Source organism: Rana temporaria, chromosome 1 (assembly GCF_905171775.1).
Source record: "Rana temporaria chromosome 1, aRanTem1.1, whole genome shotgun sequence".
Lineage (NCBI taxonomy): Eukaryota > Metazoa > Chordata > Amphibia > Anura > Ranidae > Rana > Rana temporaria.
In genome coordinates, this window is record NC_053489.1 from 241,737,755 (window position 1) to 241,760,175 (window position 22,421).

Consider the following 22,421-nt stretch of genomic DNA (forward strand, 5'->3'; position numbering starts at 1 on the left):
GAGCCACGCACAGGCAGAGCAGTGCACAGGTGCTCTCATTACAATTCTCATTAAGCCATGGGACCTAACAGTATGACCTCTCTGAGCCTGCCCCCCTCCCCCGGGCCCCGACCAATGTCCCTGGAGAGCAGAAAGTAATGAGTGAGGTGGAGGATTGCAAAAATGACCACTCTGGTGCAGCGCTCACTGAAAGTTGCCCTGACATGAGAGCGGCAGCCTTCTAGTTTGTGCAGTTTTCTTCTCCTTGTGCTCTTTGTAAGTTTAGCCTGAGCACTGTAAACAGACTGGTCTCAATGTGTGCTGTGCGCTGTCAGTGTGCGCTGTGCTATGGTGTCAATGGCTGTGCAGTTGTGTGGATCTCAGCGCTGGATTGTACTCCCTCCCGCTGTGCTTGCAGCTCCTCTCCTCTCTGCCAGCCTGAATAAAAGGGGAAGTGGGGACATGCAAGCGTGGAGCCGCACACACAGGCTCCTGATGATGAGATGAATGGGAGAGAGAGAGAGGATGGATGGGAGTTGCAGAGGAGACAGCAAGAGAATGGGGAAGAGACCCAGTTCTAGTGCCCTGTCCCTCTGGTCTGCCCCCAGTGCCCTGTCCCTCTGGTCTGCCCCCAGTGCCCTGTCCCTCTGGTCTGCCCCCAGTGCCCTGTCCCATTTTGTTAAAGTTGTTGTTGGTAATATTTAATTTTGTAACTTGATTCTGCATAAAACATTGTCATTCCATGAGATAATCTACGAGGGCGTGTTTACGGGTGCAATTAGGCGCAGGGCAGTGTATGAATTAGGTGGGGCAACTGGTGGCGAGTAACTCTTGAGGCCTGGCTAGTAGCTCAGGACTTGAAATTTTGAGCCCTGTATATATATATATACGGTATATATATAATATCATACAATCCCATATACCCAATTCTATACCCACAGTTGATCCATAGGAAAGTGAAAAACCCCAGCAGAGCATGATCCAATTTGCTACAACAGGGGAAAAAAAACCTTTCTGATCCCCCGAGAGGCAATCGGATTTTCCCCGGATCCACTTTACCAATAAATGTTAGTACCTAGTTATATTCTGTACATTTAGGAAAGTAACCAGGCCTTTCTTAAAGCAATCTACTGAGCTTGCCAGAACCACCTCTGCAAGGAGTCTATTCCACATTTTCACAGCTCACTATATGGACCCCTTATATATTTGTACATGTTGAACATATCCCCCTTATTCTCCTCTTCTCAAGAGACAATAAATTCAGTTCCTCTAATCTTTTTTGAAAACTGGTGCCCAAAACTGAACTGCATATTCCAGATGAGGTCTTACTAATGATTTGAACAGGGGCAAAATTACGGTATATCTCTCTCTCTGGAGTCCATACCTCTCTTAATACAAGAAAGGACTTTGTTCGCTTTGGAAATCGCAGCTTGGCATGCCGTTATTGAGCATATGTTCTATCAAAACCCCCAGTTTATTCCCCTCTACAGATTCCCCCATTGTAGCAAAGTATAATTTCTTCAGTGTTGTGACATGAAAAGATATAATAAAATATTTTAAAAAATGTGAGGGGTGTACTCACTTTTGTGAAATACTCTATCTATCTATCTATCTATCTATCTATCTATCTATCTATCTATCTATCTATCTATCTATCTATCTATCTATCTATCTATCTATCTATCTATCTATCTTTTTAGTATACAGTATATCTTTTCTCAATAATCTCTGTATCGAACCCTCTTTAGCTCTTCTGACTAAATTTCAACAACCAAAATGTTGTTTTGCAAATGATATGAACATAAAATGTATACCTTCCAACTTTTGAACTTCCAAATGAGGGACACTTGGGGTAAGGGATAACCTGCGGCGTGCATAGTGGGTGTGGCCAAACTCGTATTAGTGGTATGGGCTTAAGGGGCGTGCCTAAACAAAACCTAGGTTTCTTTGTATAAAATATACTTTCATTGCTTTGTCTGAGCCTACCATAAAGAAGAACTTCATTAAAATAATCAGGGACTGCATAGCAACCAGCAACTGTTGAGACAATGAATACTTTCCTGAGAAGTATATAATGTACTGCACTGCGTCCAGATTTCACCCTGTTGTGTGATAATAGCAAATGAACATTCGCTATTTTCACACTGATTCTCTGATGTTCTTGGCCAAAGAGGAGGAGGAGGAAGGAAGTGACCCACGGCCAGGGGAGAAGCAGGAGAAGACTGATGGACCCACCAGCCACCACGCCAGGGATGGCTCAGCCATCTGGCTTAGCCATCCAGCACTCCATGGCTTGAGGAGGGGATGGGCAGGAAAGAGGTAAGGAGGCCATTCATCTCCTGTGGCGGTGGCAGTGGAGGGGGGGGTGAGGGTTTGTAAATGGTGTTCCCGGTGTTCGCCTTCCATGGGGGGGTGGTTGGATGGTGCTCCCAGTGTTCGTCTTCCGCCAGGGGGGTGGAGTGACATTGGTTTGTTTCCCCCCCCTGAATTATCGAGCCCAAGCCACCACTGGCATATATAGTACAGGAGTGTGTAAGGCAGAGCACAGGGTCGGGATGTCCAATGCACAAGGGTGTGTAATGGAAGGTGTTCAAGGATCAGGAGTATGTAAAATACAAAGTGCTGTAGTCAGTGCTGGGTTTAGGAGCACATGACACACATAGAGCAGGGTCCAGGAGTACATAATGCACAAAATGCAGGGGACAGGAGTGTGTAATACACAGAATGCAGGGGGCAGGATTGTGTAATGCACAGAATGCAGGGGTCAGGAGTGTGTAATGCACAGAATGCAGGGGTCATAAATGTGTAATGCACTAAATGCAGGGGACAGAAGTGTGTAATGCACGTAATGCAGTGGTCAGGAGTATGTGACGCACAGAATGCAGGGGTCAGGAGTGTGTAAAGTGCAGAATGCAGAGGTCAGGAGTGTGTAATTCACAAAATGCATATATGGAATAGTTCAACTCTGGTGGGGACTTGGAGACATTGCCCACATGCCTAATAAAGCATAGAAACAGCAAAACAAGAACCCTCTGGTGGGACTTTGAAAGGCAATGACTCCAAGAATTGTGTATATTGACAATAAATGTATGAAATGCATATAAGTTTAATAATACAAATTCGAAAAACATAGATACATAGGAAATTTGTATCATAAGTTTACAGGTTCAATAATGTGTATCAAAGAAACATATAAGCTGTTGATTGGATCTTTTGCTGTATGGTTTTAACCAATATAGAAATCGTTGTTGGAGTGCGGCCATCCGAATTGAATTATTTTCTATATGCTCTTTTGCATACTAAGCCAGCACCATCATTTGAGCAGGAGAAGATTTTTTTGTCACCCAGACACCTGGAGCGGGTTCTTTTCCCTGTTTGGTTCATTTATCCGGACAGAAAACCACTTAGTTTACTTCACTTAGTGCAACTCTTTGCATTTCAAGGTTATAAGTCCTTCCTCTTCGTCAGGAGGAAGTGGTATAGAAGTTTATGATATCTACAATTCAAAAAATACAATGATTACAAAACATTAGACATGTGCATTGGTTTTCGTCCGAATGCATTTTCGTCTGAATTTCAAGTATTTTCGTTATCGTTTTAACAAACGAAAACTAATGCGCAGAATACGAAAACCGAAAGATCCGACATGAACAAATGCTTTATTTTCATTTTCGTTGCAACAACAGTTCGATATACATAGGAGGTTCGACATGACGCTGACAATAACAATCTGTGTCTATGGAACCTGTGGTCGAATGTGCCTAACCTTAACTCTATTAGTTCAAGATTATTCTACATAGAGAGAAAAGATTTGACATAGTGGGAAAAGATTCAACATTATAGAGAGAAAAGATTCGACATTATAGAGAGAAAAGATTCAACATTATAGAGAGAAAAGATTCGACATTATAGAGAGAAAAGATTCAACATTATGGAGAGAAAAGATCGCTGTTGGAATTGGGTGGGGGAAGTAAAAAAAATAATAATGATGATGATGAATGTTATTGGCTGATTGTAACCAAAAAGGAGGAGCAGTAAAATGGCTAGAACTAACTTGACAATTCAACATGAACGACGAAGATTCGACAAAGCATCGAAAAACATACAAACGTCGAATCTGTCATTGAAGGCTTATGGTGTCTGTCGAGAGCTCTAAGAAGATTCGACGGAGCAGCTAAACTGTACGACGCTGCAATCATACATTTCCGGTCAAATGCTCGACCCATAGGCTATAGAAAAATTCTATTGTTGGTTGACTAGTAATAATAATGAATAAATGTAATTATTACTAGTCATACAACATTAGAATTCTACTATAGCTTGTAGGCGGAACATTTGACCCTGAAATGTATGATCGCGCAGTCGTACAGTTTCGCCAGCGTACCACCTGCCAAGAAAGTCAATGGCGCTAAGTGCTGGAACTTATTCCAGAACTTGGCTCCACTCTGGGACATTTTTTTGATTCGCCAGGAATTAGATCAAATCCCGGGACGGTCTCTGCGAATCGACGCAGTTGGGAGGTATGTAAAATTTGATGCTTCTTTTTTAAGATTTACCACCTCCTTCATGTTAAAAAGTAATTTTCACGTGGACAATATCTATCTTTAAAAAATTCATAATATGAGGGAAAGAAATATTTTAAATTAAATTAAAGGAATTGAAGAGAAAATTGAGATGTAGATGGTATGATACAGAAAGAATCTAATTCGAAAGAATCATGCCGCGTACACATGACCATGTCTTGGAAAAAAACGTTGTTTTTTATCATGAAAAAAAACGAAGTTTTTCAAACTTCATTTTAAAAAACGATGTTGCCCACACACCATTGTTTTTTCAAAATGCTCTAGCAAAGCGCGGTTACGTACAACACGTACGACGGCACTCTGTTCCATTCAAGCTCCCGTCTCATAACTTGCTTCTGAGAATGCGCGGGTTTAAAACGTTGTTTAAAACTTTGTTTTAGCCCACACACGATAATTTTTTTATGACACAAAAAACGACATTTTGAAAAACGACATAAAAAATTGAAGCATGTTCGAATTTTTTTTTGGTCGTTTTTTTTAAGACAAAAAACTATGTGAAGCCCACACACGAAAAAAAACGTCGTTTTACTTCATCACAAAAAACAACCGTGTGTATGCGGCATAAGAGAAATGATAAAGAACGGAACAGATTTATTTTTACTATGTTTATTCACTAATAGTGGATAGGACAATTCATTTGTAACTGCTGCCACATTTTATAGAAGGAACCTAATATTGGCAATGAGGTATCGAATGTGCCAGAAATTTTTTTATTTGAGGCAGAATCTAGAAAAAAGTGAACAATTTAAAAAAAAAAAGATTAGCAGTCTGAGATGCTAAATAGGCAGTAAGAGAGGAGAATGTTAAATTGTATCACCTTTAGAACATGGTTTTGGGGTATTGCATTAACTTTACATGTAAACATTTTTAGATTGGGACGTGGGGGAATTTATTCTCTAAAGGACAGAGTTCAGCAGTAATGTGTGGGACATGTTTTCTAACTTGCTCTATTGAGTCCACCTAGAGAAGCACTCGAATAGGTAGATTCACACACAATAGCCTAAACTTGCGGCGGCGTAGCTTAGCGTGTTTAGGCTACGCCGCCGTAAGTTAGCTAGGCAAGTACATGATTCTCAATGTACTTGCCTGCTATGTTACGGCGGCGTAGCCTAAAGCGGGCGGGCGTAAGGGCGCCGAATTCAAATGTGTGTTAGGGGGGCGTGTTGTATGCTAATTGTGCTTGACCTTACGTTTTTCACGTTTTTCGCGAACTGCGCATGCGCCGGGCACCTACATTTCCCAGTGTGCATTGCGGCTAAGTACGCCGCACGGGCCTATTGATTTTGACGTGGACGTAAACAACGTAAATCCCGATTCACAGACGACTTACGCAAACGACGTAAAAAATTTGAATTTCGCCGCGAGAACGGCGGCCATACTTGACATTACTATTCCAATAGGGCCTAGCTCTAACTTTACGCGGCCTATCTCTTACGTAAACGGCGTAAAAGTACTGCGTCGGCCGGCCGTACGTTCGTGAATCGGCATATCTACTCATTTACATATTCTACGCCGACCACAATGGAAGCGCCACCTAGCGGCCATCCAAAATATTGCAATCTAAGATAGGACGGCGCAAGCCGTCGTATCTTAGATATGTTTAAGCGTATCTCTGTTTGAGCATACGCTTAAACATAAGTCAGCATAGATTCTGAGTTAGGTCGGCTTATCTACTGATAAGCCGGCCTAACTCTTACTGAATCTACCTACGAGTCTCCAGGGGTAAATTCATACTTCTTCTTAAAAACAAAAAGCAGACCCAGGGAGGATTGAACTCACAACTTTCTGCACCATAGTACATATTTAGACATATCAAATTTATTTTTTGCAAACCTACTTTCAAATATCATTGGCCGTGTTTAATTTTGAGATTAGGTGGGATTATTATTTGTTTTTTTAGGCCATAAAAAGGTGAATGACAGAAGGGAATGTCTATAGAGTATAATGGGAAGAAAAAGATTCCCATATTCCCAATTAGGGGTATTTTTAAAACATTCTAAAATAGAAGGGAATGTCTATAGAGTATACTGGGAAGAAAAATATTCCCATATTCCCAATTAGGGGTATTTTTAAAACATTCTAAAATGAAAGGGAATGTCTATAGAGTATAATAGGAAGAAAAATATTCCCATATTCCCAATTAGGGGTATTTTTAAAACATTCTAAAATAGAGTACCTTCAAGTTCTTCTTAAAAACAAAAAGAAAAAAAAAAGCAGACCAAGGGAGGATTGAACCCACATCTTTCTGCACCGTAGTACAGGTGGCTAACCGCTCAACCATGGAAGACTGCACTAATACATGGAGAAATTTCTAGGTTAAGTGATTGTTTAACACAGTGGAATTCTCGTAGTAGACTTTAACAGGGAGATGGAATTTAGACATATCAAATTTATTTTTTGCAAACCTACTTTCAAATATCATTGGCCGTCTTTAATTTTGAGATTAGGTGGGATTATTATTTGTTTTTTTAGGCCATAAAAAGGTGAATGACAGAAGGGAATGTCTATAGAGTATAATGGGAAGAAAAAGATTCCCATATTCCCAATTAGGGGTATTTTTAAAACATTCTAAAATAGAAGGGAATGTCTATAGAGTATAATGGGAAGAAAAATATTCCCATATTCCCAATTAGGGGTATTTTTAAAACATTCTAAAATAGAGTACCTTCAACTTCTTCTTAAAATTCTCGTAGTAGACTTTAACAGGGAGATGGAATGCCCATAGTGAATTGTGGAATGCCCATAGAGCAGTGGTCTCAAAGTACCGGCCCGCGGACCAGTTATAAATGGCCCGCAGGCAGGGTGGAAGTGGGGGGAGCAAAGAGGAAAAAAATAAATAAATGTTTTTTGTGAGCTGGCGCCATCTGGTGGTGAGCCGTTGATATTACAAGTTATTACCACCAGATGTGAGCTGGCGCCATCTGGTGGTGGCCGTTGGTATTACAAGTAAGGGTCCTTTCACACGAGCGGACCGTTCATTACAAGTCCGTTAACGGACTTGTAATGAATCCCTATGGGATCGCGTCCGTTAGCGGATGGAGCATCTGCTAGCATCCGCGTCAGTCGGGATCCGCTTTTGCGAACGGAAGAAACCCTATTTTTCTTCCGTTCGGCGGAACGGATCGGATGCAGACGGACAGACGGTCCGTCTGCATCCGATCCCCCATAGGGGAGAGCGGAGCAGAGACAGGGCGGTCTCTGCACTGTGAGCGGGGACCGCCCTATCCGCCGACAGCTCAGCGGGGATCCCCGCTGAGCTTTGGCGGACACACGGAGCGGACACAGAAACGGTCCGCTCCGTTTGAAAGGACCCTTAAGCATTACAAGTTAAACAGCAATTCTAATGTCATTTTACACTATTTTCACTGCCATCTTCTTCCCTCTAATTAGAACCCCCAAACATTATATATATTTTTTATCCTAACACCCTAGAGAATAAAATGGCGATCGTTGCAATACTTTCTGTTACGCCGTATATTGCGTTTTTTTCGGCCATAAAAAGGTGAATGACAGAAGGGAATGTCTATAGAGTATAATGGGAAGAAAAAGATTCCCATATTCCCAATTAGGGGTATTTTTAAAACATTCTAAAATAGAAGGGAATGTCTATAGAGTATAATGGGAAGAAAAATATTCCCATATTCCCAATTAGGGGTATTTTTAAAACATTCTAAAATAGAGTACCTTCAACTTCTTCTTAAAATTCTCGTAGTAGACTTTAACAGGGAGATGGAATGCCCATAGTGAATTGTGGAATGCCCATAGAGCAGTGGTCTCAAAGTACCGGCCCGCGGACCAGTTATAAATGGCCCGCAGGCAGGGTGGAAGTGGGGGGAGCAAAGAGGAAAAAAATAAATAAATGTTTTTTGTGAGCTGGCGCCATCTGGTGGTGAGCCGTTGATATTACAAGTTATTACCACCAGATGTGAGCTGGCGCCATCTGGTGGTGGCCGTTGGTATTACAAGTAAGGGTCCTTTCACACGAGCGGACCGTTCATTACAAGTCCGTTAACGGACTTGTAATGAATCCCTATGGGATCGCGTCCGTTAGCGGATGGAGCATCTGCTAGCATCAGCGTCAGTCGGGATCCGCTTTTGCGAACGGAAGAAACCCTATTTTTCTTCCGTTCGGCGGAACGGATCGGATGCAGACGGACAGACGGTCCGTCTGCATCCGATCCCCCATAGGGGAGAGCGGAGCAGAGACAGGGCGGTCTCTGCACTGTGAGCGGGGACCGCCCTATCCGCCGACAGCTCAGCGGGGATCCCCGCTGAGCTTTGGCGGACACACGGAGCGGACACAGAAACGGTCCGCTCCGTTTGAAAGGACCCTTAAGCATTACAAGTTAAACAGCAATTCTAATGTCATTTTACACTATTTTCACTGCCATCTTCTTCCCTCTAATTAGAACCCCCAAACATTATATATATTTTTTATCCTAACACCCTAGAGAATAAAATGGCGATCGTTGCAATACTTTCTGTTACGCCGTATTTGCGCAGCGGTCTTACAAGCGCACTTTTTTGGGAAAAAATGACACTTTTTTTTAATTAAAAAATAAGACAACAGTAAAGTTATCCCCATTTTATTTAATATTATGAAAGATAATGTTACGCCGAGTAAATTCATACCCAACATGTCACGCTTCAAAATTGCGTCCGCTTGTTGAATGCCGACAAACTTTTTTACCCTTTAAAATCTTCATAGGCGACGATTAAAAAAATATACAGGTTGCATGTTTTAAGTTACAGAGGAGGTCTAGTGCTAGAATTATTGCTCTCGCTCTACCAATCGCGGCGATACCTCACATGTGTGGTTTGAACACCGTTTACATATGCGGGCGCTGCTCGCGTATGTGTTCGCTTCTGCGTGCAAGCTCGTCGGGGCGGGGTGCGTGTTCTGGCTCCTAACTTTTTTAGCTGGCTCCTAGATTCCAAGCAAATTTGTCAAACCCTGACTTACACCAGTGCTGGTAGTAATAATGCGCTCGCTGACACCAGTGCTGGGGGTTAATAATGTGCTCGCTGACACCAGTGCTGTTGTTTTTGAAGTTTGAAAGTTTGCATGCGGCCCCCCATGGCATGTGAAAACTTGTCTTGTGGCCCTCAGGTAATTTGAGTTTGAGACCCCTGGTTTAGACATATAATTCTAGTAGGAAGTGTCCTTTTTCTTTATGCCAATTGTATTATATTTTCAATATTCAGGCTGTGATCACATGTATCCCACTGCATTTGATTTGTCTAAGGCCAAAAGTTCATTCGTGAATGAGTCATTAGTTTGGCTCCTAGAAGTTCGGACAAAATAATATTTTTTTTTTAGTGCTCATAGAATAATTCATTTGTGTGATTCTGCCATCTGTTGATAGTATATATTTCCTACAATCAAAGCAGATCGGCAATGTGTTCCTGCTGAACCCGCTGAGATTTGAACTGTCTATGGCCCGCCTTAACCTGTAAAGCCTCATACACATGATCAGATGTTCTGTGGACAAAGTGTAGGACTTTTGTCCGAAGGGCGTTGGCCAGGAACTAGTATTGCATACAAGTGGCAAAGAATTGTCGGCCAACAAACACAAAACAACATGTTTTTTCAGCTCTTTAGCGCCACCCTTTGGGCAAATTCTACCAATGTTTTGGTTAGCATTGCTTCTCAGCATACGTGTTTGTACTTTGGAGTTTTGTACGAAGGACTTCTGTACACACGATCGGATAATTAGACAATTGGCGGACAATTTTAAAGCATGCTATCCCACATTTGTTGGCGGAAAATCAGACAACAATTGTCTGACGGAGCATACAAACGGTCGGATTTTTCACCAATGGCCTGTCATCAAACAATTCCCGTAGGATAATCCGATCATGTGTATGAGGCTTAAGGGTAAAAGACAGCAGAGAGGAGAGGCTTCCTTTGTGTTTGTTCTGGCTCATTAACTTTTGCCACGAGTGACATCATTGGTGTGTAGCTGTTGCTTCCTATTTGTGTGTGATAGATACATGAAGCATGGAGGAAAAGTTTATGGAGTTTTGCAGCAGAGCTTTTTGAAACTCATCCTGAAACTAATTCTGAAAATATTGTTTGGAATAACACTGGATTTCTGACAGAATCCACAGCTTTTTTGTACTTTGTGAAGAGATATAACAAAATCCTTTCAGTTGTATATTTAACAGACCAAAAGGAAGCAAATGAGAGAAGGTCATTGCTAAGGTTTTCATTCACTTTAAGTCAATCTTAACACATATTGCATTGTAGAACTTCTTATCTGCCAATTTATCTTTACAGCAGATATGGTCATCTTTAGAGATTCTTTTAGAATGTTAGTGTAGCACTACCCCCGAAGGAGCTGCTGGTTTGTTTTGGGCAACACGTTACCTTGTGTTTCTCTGATGTCTAGGGGTGTTTGGTGAAAGTTGTAGTAACGGAATGTCCACGACAGGTGTCTTTTTCTGTGCTCTTTATTACCCAGCCGGGTAAAAACAATAAAACTTGGTGAAGAATAGAGGTTCAGAAGAAATGAAGATAGCAGATCCAGATGTCAGATATAGGGAAACAGTCCTGCTCCCACGTGTAATGTCTCTTTCACCACTCCAACCTGAGTGGGTATAGTGCACCTGGACAGGCCTCTATCACCAGCCTGGCAGCCAGAATGTCACTCGAACCTTAGGAAAAAGTCTCTGCCACAGACCCTCCTGGTAAATGAACAGCAGAGATAATCCTCCTTAGTAGACTTGGCACCCGGATCTCCTTCAGGTAGTTTTGAATTAAGGTACCGACTGACAGGCGGCCAATATCCAGCCTTTCAGTGTCTGGTTCCCCTGGTACCCAATAGATAGTCAAGCCTGTATCGGAACACCAGTCTCTCTTGCTACTCCTCAGGCAGACTCTCCACCGTACGGCCTCCTCCAACTGAACGGACGATCCAGGACCTTCTTAGATGGGACCCAGTCGATTACTGAGTCCCCAAGTGGCAGATCAATTGCTCCGGGCCAACGTGGTCCCGAAGCCAGGATCCTTGCGTTGCGCGCGCAACCCCGGGCCCGGAAGGCCATTCACCGGGGCGGCGTGGAGTGGCTACCCTAAAGGTGGGCGCCACACGAGGAGAGACCCAGGACGATGGCGTTTGCCTCATAAATACTCTCTCCCAGCATGCACAGCGAGGCCAAACCCTCCTGATAGGCTGCTGGGCAAGAGCACCCAATCCTTGACTCCACTGCTGCCACCTGCCGACCTGGGGTGAGATCAGCACCCCAGAAACAACAGAATGGACCCACAGCACAGCCAAAGCTGAGACAGAGACCCAAATTTGAACAAATTAAGAGTCAGGCTGCATTCACACCTTGGCATACAAAATCGCGGTGTTTTGTCCCACGAATTGCGGCGACAAATTGCGGCATTTTATACTGCGATTTGCGGCAACAAAACGCCGCGATTGTGAATGCAGCCTCACCCCCTCTATGGAGATGGTTCACATCTCATATGCCGAACGCCGAAAGCCGCCTGAAAAAAAGGTCCGGGACTTGTTTTCAGGCGGCAGGCGTACGGCGTTCGGCGTGGAGATGTGAACCATCTCCATAGAGGGCAATGTGAAATCATCCCTCCAGCGTCTCGGGGGCTGCTGCGGCGTCGCACTACAGGCGTATATACTCCTAGGTGTGAACGGGGGCTTAGAGTTGGCTAACTCTCTAACCCCCTCTAAATTTAACATAGCACCGGTACTGGAAAGTAACCAGACGCTACATTAGACATATTTGAAATTATAGGAATAAAGTTTACTGGAAAACCTGCATCATATACCACCTAATGAGCAACGCGATGGCGAGAGTTTTTTTTATCTTACTAACATGAAATTGGATGGGGAATATTTGATACTTGATTGAGTGGGTGCTTACTAAACAAATGAGTGTCTTTTGACATCACTAGTCTGGTTTCATATCCTACACAATCTGATTTTGTGTCTTCTAACTTCTGACATTTTGATGTTATTTTTAACATCATCTGATATAGATAACCATACCTGTCATTTTAAAAAAAATTTAAAGGAGAAAACAGAGAATTTTTTTTTGTGCAGGTTCACATTTCCTTTCTGAAATGAAATGAAACTAAAAGGCAAACCACTAAAGAAACCGTTTTTAGCAAGCCAGACACTGAATTTGTTTCTATTTCATTCTAACAAAAACTAACAAGTTATTTCAAGGGTTTCTCAATGTTAAAAAGGTTGGGAAAGTCTGCACTAGATTTTCATTAAAACTGTGTCTATGGGTAAAGAGGATATACCTGAACAAATAAACATAAAATTGACATGGTATATTTTTTCTCAGAATTTACAAAAATGCAGATTTGTCACATGAATAAAGTAGGTCCACTCCTACATTAAGACCCCTTTCACACTGCAGGTATTTTCCAGGCCCTTTTAATGCTAAAAATAGCAGGCCAGATTCAGAAAGCTTTTACGCTGGCGTATCTATTGATACGCTGCGTAAGTTAAAAAATGCGCCGGCGTATCTATGCGCGGTATTCTAGAACCTAGATACGCCTGAAATCTGGCTTCAGCCGACCAACGTAAATTGCCATACGCCGTCGTATCTTGGGTGCATATTTAAGCTGGCCGCAAGGGGCGCTTTCGTAGATTTACACGTCGAATATGTAAATGAGCTAGATACGCCCATTTACGAATGTACTTGCGCCCGCTACGCCGTTTAACGTTACCCCTGCTATATGAGGTGCAGGTAATGCAAAGTATGGACGTCGGCACAAGCGTATCTTTTTACGTCGTTTACGTAAGTCGTACGTGAATGGGGCTGTACGTAGGTTACGTTCACGTCACAGGCATTGAGCTAGGGAGAAAATTTGACGTGATACTGAGCATACGCGCATGCGCCGTTCGTTGGGCGCTTCATTTACATGGGGTCACGATTCATTTCCATACAACACGCCCCCTACCAGCCTACTTTGAATTAGGCGGGCTTACGCCGGCCCATATACGCTACGCCGCCGTAACTTAGGGAGCAAGTGCTTTGTGAATACAGTACTTGCCTCACTAAGTTACGTCGGCGTAGCGCATATGAGATGCGCTACGCCCGACTATAGATACGCCGCGGTACGTGAATCTGGCCCAGCATCTGTAAAGCAGCTGAAAAATGGCTCATCTGCAGTCCTAATGTAAAAGCCGAGTGCTTTCACACTGAAGCGCTGCGCTGGCAGAACATTAAAAAAAGTCCTGCAAGCAGCATCTTTGGGGCGTTTTAGGAGCAGTGTAAACTTTTATTCAAGTATACCACCTTTTTCTGAAAGTACTGTTTAAATGAACAGCTAATGTTTGCCTACAATGAAAAGTCAACCATGTTCATGGGGTATACTTACTTCTTTACATGACTATATAAAATTATAAGCTAAAAAATAAAGAGGCCATTTAATTTACCTATACAGGAGAAACTAAAAGGGTCACTCAACCTCAGTGCCGCCTGTTTTTTTTTTTTTTTTTTTGGGAGGGGGGCGCTATTCTCACACAACTGGGTGAGCTCGGAGTGCAATGCTCTGTGCCCTCAGACCTGAGCCAACCCTTTTTTGAAGCTTATTAGAGCCTCTGGCTTTAATCAGGTGCTTAAAAAAAGCAGCCCCCCATTGTAATCCATGTACCCAGTGCCCCAAATTTAGATAAGGGGGCCGGAAGCATGGATGGGGGGGCACCCCTGCTCAACCCCCATCTCCCCAACAGAATTTACTCACCTTTTCTGTACCATTTCAGTGCCTAGCTAACAATGTTACTCATGTTCATGTTCTTCCCCCCAGGGACAGACTGAGTCCATAGCCCTGTGTGAGCTTTGACGACAGTCTGGAATTTACATTGCGCTTTCTTTCCTCAGTACTCGTGACAGAAGAGAACGTCATGGAAGAAAGCAAAGATGTACATTCATCACCAGCCACTTTATTAGGTACACCTTGCTAGTAACCCCTTTTACCTTCAGAACTGCCTTCATTCTTCATGGCATAGATTCAACAAGGGGTTGGAAACATTCCTCAGAGATTTTGTCCATATTGACATGATAGCATAATGCAGTTGCTGCAGATTTGTCAACTGCACATCCATGATGAGAATCTCCCGTTCCACCACTTCCCAAAGGTGCTCTATTGGATTGAGATCTGGTGACTGTGGAGGCCATTGGAGTACAGCGACCTCATTGTCATGTTTAAAAAAACAGTGGTGAGAAAATTTAATTTGAGCTTTGTGACATGATGCATTATCCTGCTGGAAGTAGCCATCAGAAGATGGGTACACTGTAGTCATAAAGAGATGGACATGGTCAGCAACAATACTCAGGTGGACCTTGGTGTTTAAACAATCCTCAAGTGCGCATGCACAGGATCCCGGGAGCAGAGGTGTGCTGAACGGGCTCCCCATGCTCCGGCCCTTTTAAAAGCTATTTCCAGCACAGGCAGCGGGCTTACTACACAAGGGGACAACACAAGCAGGCGAATCGGACCAAGAAGCGGGACCCTCCCCCGGACACAGGCCGCGATCTAAGATGGCGCCGGGCCGTGTGGATACACGAGGCAGCACAGCCTCCATAGCAGAGAAATCACAGCAGAGGGGGAGATGGGCATGATGAACCAACGTGAGCATGTCAGAGATCCCTTTTCCTCACAATCATCCGGTGACCGGTATGCCGATCAGCAGGGTGAGTCCCCCTCACAGCCCCCGTCCCCAGAGTCATAAAGGAGCCTGTTGATTCTCCTATGTCCTCTATGGACAGAAATATGGCAAAGCTGACGGAGGTTATGTTCAGCCAATCCACCCCAGCTAGCACCTTATGCAGGAGATGCAGTATTATTGGCTCGCTTCTCTGCTATGTTGCAGCAAGAACTTTCTAAAGCATGCACCATGATCACTACTGATCTTAAATAAGACATTCACAGCTTAGGAGAACGCTTTGTGATGATCGAAACAAAGGTGAACAGCACAGTCAAAAAAGTCAATCAAAACTCCAATATGATTTTTAATCTCCAAGACAGATTAGATGAAGCTTATACTAAAATCGAAGATTTGGAGAATCGCTCCCGCAGATATAACGTGTGCATTAGAGGTCTCCCGAAAGTCATACCGATTTGGAAGGTGCGATGAGGGAGCTAATAAAAGATCTGATTCCTGACATAAATACACACCAGATGAAAATCGATCGAATCCATCATGCCTTAACTGCCCCCCGAAAGGATGGATTGCCACGCGATATCAAAGTTAAACCACACTATTATCGCATAAAGGAACAGTTGATGTTTGCAGCCCGCAATAAACAGGATTTGTCACTATTTGGAGATCCAATTCAACTTTTCACTGATCGGTCCCCTTCAACGGTTCAAAAACACAGAAACCTGAGGCCCTTGCTACAGCAGCTGATGAACAGACAAATAAAATATCGCTGGACATTTCCCTTCAAGTTATCTTTTACATTTAAAGGCAGGGCCCACTCTTTTTCAAAGTTCCAGGATTGCAAGGATTTACTACTGGACCTGGGAATTATCACACGGGGCTCCCAGGCCCCCTCCCCCAGCACCAAGCGGGTCGTCCCCTCTCCCCGCTGGGGCAGGATCGCAAGAACACGCAGGCCAGGAAGTCCCCCTTAGAACACCTGAACATGGCGGCTGTCAATTCCCTTGGGTGGGGATTACTGAAGTCCTTCCAAGCTGACCAGCTTAAAGTTCACATTTGACTGTGGTCACCTTGGTGTCACATGAACGATATAATTCCCAATATTAATGGAATGTCTGCAAAACTGTGATTTGTTTACTGTTGTTTTCTACTAGTTGAATGTTTAATTTTTGTTATTGGGGTGCAGTGCCGGCCCCCTCAGTTGGAGGGATTGTTAGGTCCCTCTGGGCTGATGGATCTGGGGTGGGAGTAACCGATAGGGAACCTGCCTGCCCTGGTCCTGAGGTCCTTATGAGAGGGGGACTGGTGCTGTTTACCCACACCGTTTAATTTGACTATGTTAGTCTAGGTTTTAAGCTCACTGGACCTGTTTATGGGTTTAAATTTCTTGGGTCGGGGCGGCAATACATGTCACAAATCTGCAAGACTACTTCTCCTCTGCAGAGGAGGGTATCCTTGCCTATGCTATTCCGAACACTGCATCCAGATGGGGTCATTCCCCACACTGTTGTTAACTTGCTCAAGTATAATATGCAGAAATGTAAAGGCCTATGGCCGACTGTTCTCTTGCTTTCTATTCAGTTGTTTCTCACTCTCTCTTCTTTTTCTTCCCTCCCTCCCGGGTTCTAGCTCCGTGCTCCACTCACACTACATGGTTTAGGAGGGTTCAGAAGCTGAACACATCCGCTCCAGCAACTTCTTTAACTCCCTACACGACACAAGGTAAGAGTGCTCTGCCCTACCATGATGGCTAACACATACCCCACTAACTATTCAATAATTACCCATAATGTACATGGTTTCAATTCCCCAACCAAACAAACTAAGGCCTTCCAATTTTATCACATACAAAAAGCTGAGGTTCTCTTTCTACAGGAAACACACTTTTCTAAAGCCTCGGCCACCCGATAGCTGAATGTGAAGTATCCACAATCTTACTTGGCTTCAGGTCCTGAGAAAAAGGGCGGGGTGGCAGTTTGCTTCTCTAAGCGGACCCCCTTCACACCCATCACAGTGGTCAGGGACAAGGGTGGTCGATATCTTTTGGTGGTTGGATGTCTCCATGACCAGTTGGTCTCATTTATATCATACTATGCCCCAAATACGGGACAGACATAATTTTTTAGCAAAATGCTTAGAATACTAATGCCCAAGGTTCAGGGACAGGTGATCATAGGGGGCGACAGCAACATACCGATTCTTAAGCGACCACCAATTGGTAGCAGTAAGGTGGCACGTCTGCTTCACCTCTATGATTTGATAGACTGTAGGGCAAGGTGAATTTGCGCTTCTCCTTAAGAATATTAAATATAAAAATATATAAAATGTGATAGCAGATAACAACCTGTCAGTGAGTGGTGATAAAGGGTTAAACCCAAAAACCCAATCAAGCAGCTCAAGGCTCTAATTAAATATAACAATGAGTAAGGAAAAACAGTTTGTGATACAAAAACTTTCAATATGGTGCTGCAATAATAAAATCTGTGGGAATATTCAGCAAGGAAATAGTGTATGTCAGTGAAAATTCTGCGCAGACTGCCTCCTTTCCCAGTTGAAGCCTGCTTTAGGGTGAAACGCTGCGTAGGTTGGAGCTGTGTTTTTTTCAAGACGTTGCCATTATCTAGCCTGTCGGTTGTTACCGAGGCTAATAGGATTTTATGATATCGCTTATTTTTGCTTTTTTGTTTCTGTAAAATTTATCATCCTAAAGTTGTCAAAACGGTGATGTTTTTTACCAAGAAACTTCTTTTATTAAAGAGGTGTTACTGAAAAGTACTACACTATGAAGTCCTCCTCTTTTTTTCCTTTATCTCTACTTTTTAAACATCCGGGGGAGAGCTGTGTATGCTGATTGTCCTACTACATAGGAGTGGATTAGAAGCGCTGCTGCACCTGGAAAGCACAGAACGCCAGATCCTATCCACCTGCAGGAACTACAGCTCCCAGATCCTTGGTGATATGCCTATATGATCGTCTCTCTGGTAAGGGGCTTATCTGTCCGCTTTTTATCTCATTGCCTACATTGCATGGATGTTCATATATTTCCATACTGAAGCGAGTTGATCGCTGTTGTCAAAACCAGGAATGTTTTTTGTGGACTGTAATTGATTCCAGGCACTCAATACCACTATTTTACATGCTTTGGACTGTTTTTTCACACAGATGCTTTTGATATAGACTTTTTTCTTTTCTTGTTCATTTCATTTCCCCTTTTTTTGTTATATATATGTTTGTGGGTTGCGCAGAATTTTCACTGACATACATGATTTGATAGACGCCTGGAGAGAGACTAATCCCACAGCCAGAGATTATACACACTTTTCGCAGGTACATCATTCCTATTCCCGGATAGATCATCTCTTAGTGCGTAACCATTGCTTCCTTATCTTACTGTCCACTAATTGGTCCAATCAATCACTGATAAAGCTTTCCACTATAGGACTCTGGGCTAAATCGAATCCTTCTCCATGGAGGCTTAACGTCAGCTTACTAAACGATCCTATAATTTATACAGAGATTGAAAAATAAATTAAGGAGTATTTTATGACCAACAAGGCGTCGGACACTTCCCCTGCAATTAATTGGGTGGCTCATAAAGCTGCAATATGGGGTAAATTGATCAAAATTTCAGCGAGAGCAAAGCACTCCCGAGAACAGACAATTAAACAATTGGAGGAACAAACAAATGGAGGAACAGCATAGAACCCTTCAGATCGACATGAGACCTAAAATAGATGAGGCGAGACTGGCTCTGACCCTAAGCCTGACTACCCAAGCGTAAAAAAAATATTACTTGGTCCAAACATAAATACTATACAATGGGAGACAAACCGACTATAATGTTAGCAAGAAAATTAGTTCCCCCGACCATGTACGCAGACTCTACCTAAATTGAGAATGCCTACTGGGCACCCCACTCAAAATCCTGAATTGATTCTACAGGAATTTCACGAATTCTACACTAAATTGTATAGCCCACGACGAGCTATGGGTCAAATAAGACGGAGAAGTTTTTTCGAGATGTCAAGCTACCTAAACTAATTCAAGTCCACATGGAACTGATGGATAAGGAATTCACAGATCTAGAGATTAATATGGCAATAAAGACCAATAAATAATAATTTGAGTGAACATAATAAGTAAATTAAAAAATTGAATGCAAAATTCAAAGTATCAGACCCATCCAAATGAATGAATGAGTATAATAGAAAAAATAGTCCATAGAAAATCAGTGAGTTGAGTCCATCTAAGCGTTTCGTCGCAATACGGACGTCTACGGGGATAGGCAGCCTATCCCCGTAGACGTCCGTATTGCGACGAAACGCGTAGGAGGAGCTTAGCCGTAGTGACGTCATCACGCTAGACGGAGAGACACGTGACGAACGGAGGCACAAAGCAGACGGAGGATTCGAGGAAACGCCATCCTCTCCACGCCATATCCCACATGCGATTATACCAAGTTATTATTGTAAGTGCACACCTGTTTTTATTAAATCAACTTTTTACACAGTAACGCACTATGTGGTTTCCCATCATTCTCTATTTTATGAATTCATCAACGCCAATTGCTCATTGGAGTGGATTTGATTAGGATCTTGTCCCTTGGAGTTCTTGTGCTGGTGTTAGTAGCAGTATCTGGAGTAGTCTTTTCAGGGAAGACTTTAAACATCCTCATATCTTATAAGACCGTTGAAAGCCCGGTCTTTTTCTCTGGTAAGGAGATTTCATTTCCCACGTATTGGGTGTCTTTTCTCTTCATCTTCGGTGGAGGATCTTTTTACATGCAGATACTGGTGGTTACTTAGATGGACTCAACTCACTGATTTTCTATGGACTATTTTTTCTATTATACTCATTCATTCATTTGGATGGGTCTGATACTTTGAATTTTGCATTCAATTTTTTAATTTACTTATTATGTTCACTCAAATTATTATTTGTTTCACATACATATTTTTCACAGGTCAAGTTAATAGCGCTGTATTATCTTGTTTTTTTGCTTTTTTTGTTTACTATGGTATTTAGTAATTAATACTGGCAGCTTTTTATTTCATTTCACATGGTTTGATATTTAATTGATTTCACACGTTAGCGCAGTGTTTTTTCTGTTTACACAGAGAAATCCCTTTCCAATAAAGACCAATAATCCCTCTAAAACTCCAGGACCAGATGGCTTCCCAGGCCAATATTATAGAAAGTATCAAGAGATTCTCACCCCCCATTTATGCTCTTATTTTAATGACTTGAGACAGGGAAATAAAATTCCCAATCACGAGAATGCAGCTTACCTACATGTCATACAAAAACCGGGAAAAGATCAGAGATTGTGCCAATTATCATCCCATCTCCTTGATCAACACAAACCTAAAAATATTAACCAAAGTATTGGCCCTTAGATTAAACTCATTCCTCCCAAACTACATACATCCAGATCAGGCTGGCTTTGTCCCAGGCCGCCAGGCATCAGATCAGACCCGTAGGGTAATACATTTAATTGAAGCTATCCAGTCAGACTGGGATGGCAAGGGGCCTAGACAGGGAATGCTGCTTTCGTTAGACATCCAGAAAGCGTTTGACTCCCTCTCCTGGGATTCCTTGTTTGACGTATTACGTCGTTTTGGATTTGGGGAGCGCTTTCTGGCCCTCTTCCGAATGCTGTATGATACCCCAATAGCTTCTTTAATGCTTAGGGGATATTCTTCCCAACCCCTTGCTATTAAGAGGGGAACTAGGCAGGGCTGCCCATTATCCCTGTTATTGTTTGCTCTAGCGATATAGCCCCTTTCCATACGGATTCGGACCTGCCCGGATATTAGAGGTATAGTTTGTGGCAATGGTGAACATAAATGTCTACTCTTTGCAGATGACCTGCTACTGACTTTGTCTTCACCAATCACCTCCCTCCCTAATCTTCACGTAATGTTACAACTATTTTCGGATATTTCAGGCCTTACAATTAATGACAATAAATCTAGGGCATTAAACCTCTCTTTACCGATAACTATCCAGAAAACACTAGAACAGTCCTACAAATTAATTAACATAAATTGTCATGGCTTATGTCGAACGAAAGACTAATAGCGCTGGTAGATAAGATGAAGTTATTTCATAAAGTATGGGATCCATGAATAAAGTATCTGACAAATGACCCCAAGACGAGTACGAATTGGACGGTACCCTGTAAGATAACTTTCTGAGCACGGAGCTATAACCCCTTCCTCTCCCCCCCCCTTCTATCTTTTCTTTCTCCCCTGTAACATACTTTCTCTGACCCAATCATTCCTCATTTACCTATTATCTGTTTGATTGGGATATTGGTTTTCTCCTTTTCATTCACGGCGATGCATTGTTATCCTAAGATATTGAAGGTGCTCCTTGCGATTGGAAGAGCTGGTCTCCCCCGATAGACAGATGGGGAGCTGGTTTCTCCTGGAGGGGGGAGCATACTCTATAGGTGACGATGGGGTGCATGAGTCAGGTGTTGTTCCAAGCGATACGATCTATAGATGGAGTGCATGGATGGTACATAGCCTGTACACTTTAAAGCGGAGTTCCACCTAAAAATGGAACTTCCGCTTAATCCACTCCTTGCCCCCTTACATGCCACATTTGGCATGTAATTTTTTTTGGGGGGGGGAGTGGGGGCTTCAGGAGCAGTGGGACTTCCTGTCCCACTCCCTCCTTCCGCCGAGGGGCTGGTAAGGCGAATAGCTTAATCGCCTTATTGCAGCCCCTCCCTGTAGGTGAGCGCCTGTCCAATCGGACGGCGCCGCGCCGCTCGTGCATGCACAGTGGGTGCCCAGCCGTGAAGCCGAAAGCTGTCACTGCCGGGTGCCCACATTAGGAATGAAGACGCTGGAACCGTGGAGCAGGTAAGTGTCTTTTTATTAAAAGCCAGCAGCTACACTTTTTGTAGCTGCTGACTTTTAAAAAACTTAAAAACAGGCTGGAACACCCCTTTAAATATTGATGTAAATATGACTCAAGCTATGTCAGAAGATGATACCGTGTCAAGCTAGTTACCAGTGGAGGATTTCCTAAATGTGCTATTTGACTTTCTATTGAAATTGTCTGTAACGCAATGTAAAGTCGAGACATGTGTTCTTTCTATTGTAAACCTTAATAAAAATTATTGGAAATTAAACAATCCTCAATTGGTACTAAGGGGCCCAACATTTGCCAAGAAAATATTCCCCACACCATTACACCACCACCA